General features: G+C 43.2%; 1 protein-coding gene across 7 annotated transcripts in view; it reads right to left on the bottom strand.

Annotated features, from left to right (window-relative positions):
* The window catches only part of robo2 (roundabout, axon guidance receptor, homolog 2 (Drosophila)), a 388,246-nt gene that overhangs the window by 122,693 nt on the left and 255,553 nt on the right, over positions 1-10,000 (bottom strand). The gene's annotated exons all lie outside the window — the stretch shown is intronic.

Raw genomic sequence — 10,000 nt, forward strand, 5'->3', positions numbered from 1 at the left:
GAGATGACATGAACTCTTGACTGAGGGACGGTGGCAGGCGGAAGAGACAGGAGACAAGAGGGTGTTTAGGGAGGATGCAGGAAGGGCACAGATGCCCATTGTGATCGTTGGTATGAATAAAAACAGCTGCATTGTTTTGTTCCCACACATGACTATCCATGCATGGACACACTCAGCAATCAGAAACATATTGACCAACATCATACAACATGTGTTTTGTTCCCACACATGACTATCCATGCATGGACACACTCAGCAATCAGAAACATATTGACCAACATCATACAACATGTGTTTTGTTCCCACACATGACTATCCATGCATGGACACACTCAGCAATCAGAAACATATTGACCAACATCATACAACATGTGTTTTGTTCCCACACATGACTATCCATGCATGGACTCACTCAGCAATCAGAAACATATTGACCAACATCATACAACATGTGTTTTGTTCCCACACATGACTATCCATGCATGGACACACTCAGCAATCAGAAACATATTGACCAACATCATACAACATGTGTTTTGTTTCGGGATTTTCCAACTATCAGTTTATCTAAATGCACCCCAGGCTAGTGGATAATGTATTTAGAGGGAAACATGACTCAATCAATCTGTCATCCTAGAACAAATCAGCTAAGATTACGAGAACACTGAAAACGCTGGTGGATAAAACACACACACACACACACACACACACACACACACACACACACACACACACACACACACACACACACACACACACACACACACACACACACACACACACACACACTGAGAGAGGAGGAAAGAGTAGCTCTTTCTTGTAGCTGGATCGGGCTACAGCTGTGTTCTCTATTAGAATAGGTATGTAATTACATTGAATATGGAAAGGCTGTGGAGAGGAGAGCAGACAAGTTCATCCTGCTGCCTGGCCTCTCCCTCGCTCTGAACTACAGAACACACAGAAATAAACGCACACTCACGGTGAAATACATACTGTACCTTACAGTATACACTATCATACAGTACCATGCACATCCCTACACAAAGTTACTAGCTTTCATATGCAGAGAGATGTCGAGTGATTGGAATGTAAACACATGCCAAGACAGGGCAGCAATCAACCACATAGTTGAAGTGTCTGATACACAGGGCTGGGTCCACAGAGTTGAAGTGTCTGATACACAGGGCTGGGTCCACAGAGTTGAAGTGTTTGATACACAGGCTGGGTCCACAGAGTTGAAGTGTTTGATACACAGGCTGGGCCCACATAGTTGAAGTGTCTGATACACAGGCTGGGCCCACATAGTTGAAGTGTCTGATACACAGGGCTGGGCCCACATAGTTGAAGTGTCTGATACACAGGCTGGGTCCACATAGTTGAAGTGTCTGATACACAGGGCTGGGTCCACAGAGTTGAAGTGTCTGATACACAGGCTGGGCCCACATAGTTGAAGTGTCTGATACACAGGGCTGGGCCCACATAGTTGAAGTGTTTGATACACAGGGCTGGGCCCACATAGTTGAAGTGTCTGATACACAGGCTGGGTCCACATAGTTGAAGTGTTTGATACACAGGCTGGGTCCACATAGTTGAAGTGTTTGATACACAGGGCTGGGTCCACATAGTTGAAGTGTTTGATACACAGGCTGGGTCCACATAGTTGAAGTGTTTGATACACAGGGCTGGGCCCACATAGTTCAGGTGTTTGATACACAGGCTGGGTCCACATAGTTGAAGTGCCTGATACACAGGGCTGGGCCCACATAGTTGAATTGTTTGATACACAGGGCTGGGCCCACACAGTTTAGGTGTTTGATACACAGAGCTGGGCCCACATAGTTTAGGTGTTTGATACACAGGGCAGGGCCAACATAGATAAGACTATAATGAGTGCTGGACTGTGGGACCTGAGTTCCAAACTGTGCCTGTGCTGCTGCTGGAGATGTGAGTTTCTACAGTGCTACAGCAGTTCTATACCACACATGGACTCAAAGATTTCTCAAACACTCATCTGTGTCACCTGAGGTGTCCTTGCTGTCTCACTGTGAGAACTTCTTATCACCTGTGTGTGTGTGTGTGTGTGTGTGTGTGTGTGTGTGTGTGTGTGTGTGTGTGTGTGTGTGTGTGTGTGTGTGTGTGTGTGTGTGTGTGTGTGTGTGTGTGTGTGGTCAAATATATGTGTGGTCAAGTGTATTTGTGGTGTCGTACTGAATGACTCAGTCCTTATCTGTCCTTGTGTGTGTGTGAGGTGCTGTACAGATGCTGTACAGTAACAAGAATGAGTCAGTCTCCCAGGTTTCAGGTATGGGACTGAGGCCAGCTCTCTCTCTCTCTCTCTCTCTCTCTCTCTCTCTCTCTCTCCTCTCCTCTCCTCTCCTCTCCTCTCCTCTCCTCTCCTCTCCTGACTCTGACTGTGTGGCTGTAGCTCAGAGACAAGGTCCTCTCTCTCCTCTCCTCTGCTCTGATAGACAGGGCAGAGTGATCCTGTTTCACAAACTTTGACTGACGCTCTACCTGAGCCTAATCCAAGCAGCCAGGTAACCTTTCGAGAGCTTGTCAACTGCAGGACGGAATCAATGAACCAGCCTTATCACTTCTCATCTTCCCTCTGTAGGGCTCTAGGGCAGAACTGTACTCCCTTGCTCCGTGTCCCCACTCCTTCACCTCTTCTCCCCTCAAAATGGTTGACTTGTCCCGTAGCTGTAGTCTGCTGTCAACCAACCACGCAGAGTGTAGTGCTATTACACCTAGACACTGATCTAAGACCAGTGATGTATTTATCCCCTCATGGTTTATGTTAGGGTTAGCTGATCTCAGTATATTGTTCTTGTCCTTTTCTTAAACGTCAATTTAAAATGTGTCTATGATACTGCAACAGATTTTCTCCAAGGGGACAATGAGGGAATGAGGGGACAATGAGGGAATGAGGGGACAATGAGGGAATGAGGGGACAATGAGGGAATGAGGGGACAATGAGGGAATGAGGGGACAATGAGGGCTGAGCACGCAGAGGGCTGTCATTACCCAAAGCACCATGATAACCACAGCAAGGCATTTTAGAGTTTGTCAGAGTGGTTTTGAACAGACGCTGAAACGTCTACAGGGAAATGTTGAAGATACAGCAGGAAAAACTCTACAGCAAATAACCACTCACTGACAGATGTCTGGCAGGGGTGTGTGTGTGTGTGTGTGTGTGTGTGTGTGTGTGTGTACGTGTGTACGTGTGTGTGTGTGTGTGTGTGTGTGTGTGTGTGTGTGTGTGTGTGTGTACGTGTGTGTGTGTGTGTGTGTGTGTGTGTGTGTGTGTGTGTGTGTGTGTGTGTGTGTGTGTGTGTGTGTGTGTGTGTGTGTGTGTGTGTGTGTGTGTGTGTGTGTGTGTGTGTGTGTGTGTGTGTGTGTGTGTGTGTGTGTGTGTGTGTGTGTGTGTGTGTGTACGTGAAAGAGACAAAGGGACAAAGGGCACATGCTCTTTTTTTTTATATTTTTTTACCCCTTTTTCTCTCCAATTTCGTGATATCCAATTGTTAGTTACAGTTGTCACATCGCTGCAACTCCCATACGGACTCGGGAGAGGCGAAGGTCGAGAGCCATGCGTCCTCCGAAACAAGACCCTGCCAAGCCGTACTACTTATTTGACACACTGCTTTCTTTAACCCAGAAGCCAGCCGCACCAATGTGTTGGAGGAATCACCGTCCAGCTGGCGACCGAAGTCAGCTTGCAGGTGCCAAGCCCGCCTCAAAGAGTCGCTAGAGCAGAATGCACAAGGAAATCCCGGCAGGCCAACCCCTCCCCTAACCCTGCGATGCAGTGCCTTAGACCGCTGCGCCACTCGGGAGGCCCCGTGTTCACATGCTCAAACTCTTTTTCCTCACATGAGATGAAGGAGACAGGCGCCATTTGAAGATTTTTCCCGTCAGAGATGAGGCTAAATGATCTATACACTTGGTACATTACAGATGACCTGCATCCACTCCCTAATTAAAGACACTGTATAGTGCTCTGCTATTTTCTGCTACAGTATGTCTTTCATTTAACTGGCGGACTTTATTTTGTAGGCACTCACAATATAATAGATTCAGTCTATTGCTAGCACAGGATGACACACGTATACACACACACACACACACACACGCACGCACGCACACACACACACACACACACACACACACACACACACACACACAGTCATGAATACCAGATGTATCTATATATATATAAATAGAGACAGAAGCCGTAGCCTGCCATGTTTTTTTCTGAGTTGCGGATCTGAAGAATGACAGAAAACTGAGGGTCAACATTGCTGCTCCTCTCTAACGACACTGTCTTTAACAACACCGTCTAACAACACTCTCTAACAACACTGTCTAACAGCACTGTTTTAACAGCACTCTCTAACAAAAACACACTGTTCTAACAACACTTTCTCTAACAACACTGTCTAACAACACTGTCTCTAACAACACCGTCTAACAACACAGTCTCTAACAACACCGTCTAACAACATTGTCTTAAACAACACTGTCTTAAACAACACTGTCTAACAGCACTCTCTAACAACACTGTCTAACAACACTGTCTCTAACACACCATCTAACAACACTCTCTAACAACATTGTCTTTAACAACACTCTCTAACAACACACACGAACAACACTGTCTAACAACACTGTTCTAACAGCACTCTCTAACAACACGGTCTACAACACTGTCTCTAACAACACCGTCTAACTACACAGTCTCTAACAACACCGTCTAACAACATTGTCTTAAACAACACTGTCTTAAACAACACTGTCTTAAACAACACTGTCTAACAGCACTCTCTAACAACACTGTCTAACAACACTGTCTCTAACACACCATCTAACAACACTCTCTAACAACACTGTCTTTAACAACACTGTCTCTAACAACACTCTCTAACAACACTGTCTAACAACACTGTCTAACAACCCTGTTTCTAACAACACTGTCTCTAACAACATCTTCTAACAACACTGTCTCTAACAACACCTTCGAACAACACTGTCTCTAACAACACTGTCTCTATCAACACTGTCTCTAACAACACTGTCTAACAACACTCTCTAACAGCACTCTCTAACAGCACTCTAGTAACATCGTCTAACAACATTGTCTCTAACAACACTTTTGAACAGCACTCTCTAACAACACCCTCTCTAACAACACTGTCTCTAACAACACTGTCTAACAGCACACTCTAACAACACTGTCTCTAACAACACTGTCTCTATCAACACTGTCTCTAACAACACTGTCTAACAACACTCTCTAACAGCACTCTCTAACAGCACTCTAGTAACATTGTCTAACAACATTGTCTCTAACAACACTTTTGAACAGCACTCTCTAACAACACCCTCTCTAACAACACTGGCTCTAACAACACTGTCTAACAGCACACTCTAACAACACTGTCTAACAGCACTCTCTAACAACACTGTCTCTAACAACACATTCGCTAACAACACTGTCTCTAACAACACTCTCTAACAACACTCTCTAACAACACTGTCTAACAACACTGTCTAACACCACTGTCTTTAATTTAACAGCACTGTCTATCAACACTGTCTAACAACCCTGTTTCTAACAACACTGTCTATCAAAACTGTCTAACAACCTTGTCTTTAACATGGTCTCTAACAACACTGCCTAACAACACCATCTAACAACACTGTCGATCAAAACTGTCCAACAACCCTGTCTTTAACAACACTGTTTCTAACAACACTGTCTCTAACATCACTGTCTAACAACACTGTCTCTAACAACACTGTCTAACAACACTGTCTCTAACAGCACTCTCTAACCACACCCCTCTAACAACATCGTCTAACAACACTGTCTCTAACAACACTGTCTAACAGCACTCTCTAACAACACTGTCTAACAGCACTCTCTAACAACACTGTTTCTAGCAACACTCTCTAACAAGACTGTCTAACAGCACTCTCTAACAACACTGTCTAACAACAATGTCTAACGACACCGTCTTTAATTTAACAACACTGTCTAACAACACCATCTTTAATTTAACAACACTATCTAACAACATTGTCTATCAACGACGTCTATCAACATTGTTTAACAAAATCATCTAACAACACTGTCTATCAACAGTGTCTAACAACCCTGTCTTTAACAAAACTGTCTAACAACACTGTCTAACAACCCTGTCGTTAACAACACTGTCTAACAACCCTGTCGTTAACAACACTGTCTAACAACCCTGTCTTTAACAACACTGTCTAACAACCCTGTCTTTTACAAAACGTTCTAACAACCCTGTCTTTAATAACACTGTCTAACAACCCTGTCTTTAACAACACTGTCTAACAACCCTGTCTTTAACAACACTGTCTAACAACCCTGTCTAACAACCCTGTCTTTAATAACACTGTCTAACAACCCTGTCTTTAATAACACTGTCTAACAACCCTGTCTTTAATAACACTGTCTAACAACCCTGTCTTTAATAACACTGTCTAACAACCCTGTCTTTAATAACACTGTCTAACAACCCTGTCTTTAAAAGCACTGTTTTTCAGGATTAAAACCCTGTCTTTAGGATTAAAACATGTATAACAACCCTGTCTTTAATAAAACTTACTAACAACTTTTCAACAATCTAAAAACACTAAGTTTTTACAGGATTAAAAAACTTATTTACAGGATTAAAACATGGTATACACTGTCCAACAAAATGCTTACTTGCATGTTCCTTTTCAACAATGTAAAAACATTAAGACATAATACAAGGTAAGAATAGGAACTTAAAGTAAATAGCTCAGTAGAATGACGTCACCCACCACACCTCTGTAACACACACGCACACGCACACGTATACACGCATGCGCGCACACACACACACGCACACGTATACACGCATGCACGCACACACACACACACACACACACACGCACACACACACACACACATGCACACACACACACACACACACACACACACACACACACACACACACAAAACACACACACACATATATGAAGAAAGCACGCACACACACATGCAGAGACAAAGCTATATTAGAAAGGACAGGATGGATATTGAAAGGCAGTGTGGGGTATTGGGGGGCTGTAGCTCTGGGGTCGGGGGACTGACAGGCTGAATACAGATGGGCTGCTGGGGTGGTGGGATTCAGATAAGAGGAGGGCACAGGGGTCAGAGGGAGGGAGAGAGAGAGAGGGAGAAAGGGATTTGGGCCACACAGAGAGAGCTGGGAGATAAAACACACCCTGCCCAAGTTTGTTCTCTGGGATTTGGGGCTCGCTATAGTTGATTCTTCTGAATCTTTCCCGCCTGGAAAAAATGAGCTTTCTGTTCCTCCCATCCTGGCTCGCAGATGTGGCAGACTGATTTCCATGAGCTCCGTCCTCTCCATATTACTGAATGATGTATAGAAACCTCCCTCTTCCAGCCATATGGAAGTTATACACAAGTTCCACAGATGTACAGATCTAGTTCATACCGTATTTGTCTTATACCAGTGTTAAAGCTACCCTACTCTAATACAACAACATACACTACAACCTTGTAAATGTGCTACTAAGCCTCTGTTGACCACCCTATCCCTGCTTTACCCCATGCCAGGACCTGTGTCTGTGTGCCAGTGTCTGTGTTTGCCTGAGAGGCAGCTAGAGCCACTGAGCACATTAAAGAGCTGTTTACTCAGCTGAGGCTCCAGCAATCATCCTTTGAAACACACACACACACACACACACACACACACACACACACACACACACACACACACACACACACACACACACACACACACACACACACACACACACACACACACACACACACACACACACACACACACACACACACACTGCTCTAGTCTATGCCAACAGGGGGCAGCAAGTCATGTATAAAAGGGAGAGAAGGGGGATCTAATTGTCTTTCTTTCTGCAGCTTATCATATTAATAAGGACAGTGTAACCTTTTCTGATGAACAGTAAACAGTAGCCTCTCCTCACATCAAAGTGGTTGATCTTTTGGGATCTTTCATTTTCATTTCCTCTGTGGTGAGGACCACCACTGACACACACACATGCAAAAGCACATGCACACACACACACACACACACACACACACACACACACACACACACACACACACACACACACACACACACACACACACACACACACACACACACACTCACACACACACACACGCATTAAGCTGACATGCACATCAGCCTTACCCACAAGCACAGGCACATACACACAGCATGGTTGCATCTTTCAGGGCTGGCTCTGGTTCTGGTGTCAGTGTTACATGTAGTGACTCCCTCTGTGTGGAATAATAGTGTTTAACATGATTTTTTAATGACCAGACTTTGAATATCCCTTTGAGCATGGTGAAGTTATTAATTACACTATAGATTACACTACAGTCACGACAAAGATACTGGCGTCCTTCCTAACTCAGTTGCCTGAGAGGAAGGAAACAGCAAAGCGATTTCACCATGAGGCCAATGGTGATTATAAAATTCATAAATCCTCTTAAGGATCTGCCCCCTTTTTTCAATTATTGCCTAAAATGACACACCCAAATCTAACTGCCTGTAGCTCAGGACCTGAAGCAAGGACATGCATATTATTGGTACTATTTGAAAGGAAACACTTTGAAGTTTGTGGGAATGTGAAAATAATGTAGGAGAATATAATACAATAGATCTGGTAAAAGATAATACAAAGAAAAAAATATTTTTGTACCATCGTCTTTGAAATGCAGGAGAAAGACCATAATGTGCTGTGTATGCTGTTTTTTATGCTGTTCATGAAAAATAGTGGAAAAGCTAAGCGCAGTCAAAATCCTAGAGGAAAACCTGGTTCAGTCTGCTTTCCACCAGACACTGGGAGATGAATTCACCTTTCATCAGGACAATAACCTAAAACACAAGGCCACATCTACACTGGAGTTCTTACCAAGAAGACAGTAAATGTTAAATCTTCTTGAATATCTATGACCAAATGTTGATTAAATGTTCAACAATCAATTTGACAGAGCTTGAAGAATTTAGACAAGCTAAATATGCAAATGTTATACAATCCAGGTGTGGAAAGTTCTAGGAGACATCCCCAGAAAGACTCACAGCTGTAATCACTGCCAAATGTGCTTCTAAAAGTAATGAGTCAGGGGTGTGAATACTTATGTAAATAAGATATTACTGTATTTCATTTTTAATACATTTGCACTGTATTTCATTTTTAATACATTTGCAAAAATGTCTAAAAACACGTTTTGACTTTGTCATTATGGGCTATTCTGTGTAAATGGCTGAGGCGAAAAATATGAATTGAATACATTTTGAATGCAGGCTGTAGCAACAAAATGTGGAACAAGTCTTGATAAAAGAATATATTCTGAAGGCACAGAATGTATGTTGGTGGGAAATGTGTGCATCATTATCTGCAGGCAAACTGGAATACACTGAGTTTCTGTCTGTCAGACAGGCAGTGTGTTTGATGTTGTAATTGCAGATAAGCTGCAGAGTGGGGAAAGATACCGACTTCAATAAAACGACTGCTCTCCCAAAGACGACAAAGACAGCAGAGAATGTCCAACTTAAAATAATACACTCTTCACGCATTCATCCAGTCTTCACACATTCAGCCAGTCTGCTTCAAAGGAGAACCGATAGACTGGAAACAAATACAACATGGGAATGTAATTATAATCACTGTGATCGTGAACATCTAATCATTCAGCTACTGTTGCTTCCCATGTTCAGTACTTTCTCCTCCAAATATAACTGGACTTCAAAGGCAAGACACAGGAAACAAAGAAGCAACAGAGAACATCGTGTTCCAGGATGTATCTTATGTTACTAAACTCATGAGTCTGTTAATTAATGTGTCATAATGAATAATATCTAATTTCCTGAACCAAAGTTACATCAAAGACATGAGCGAGTAAGTTAGTTGTGTCTATTTGGTCTGG

Source organism: Oncorhynchus tshawytscha, linkage group LG13, assembly GCF_018296145.1.
Source record: "Oncorhynchus tshawytscha isolate Ot180627B linkage group LG13, Otsh_v2.0, whole genome shotgun sequence".
NCBI lineage: Eukaryota > Metazoa > Chordata > Actinopteri > Salmoniformes > Salmonidae > Oncorhynchus > Oncorhynchus tshawytscha.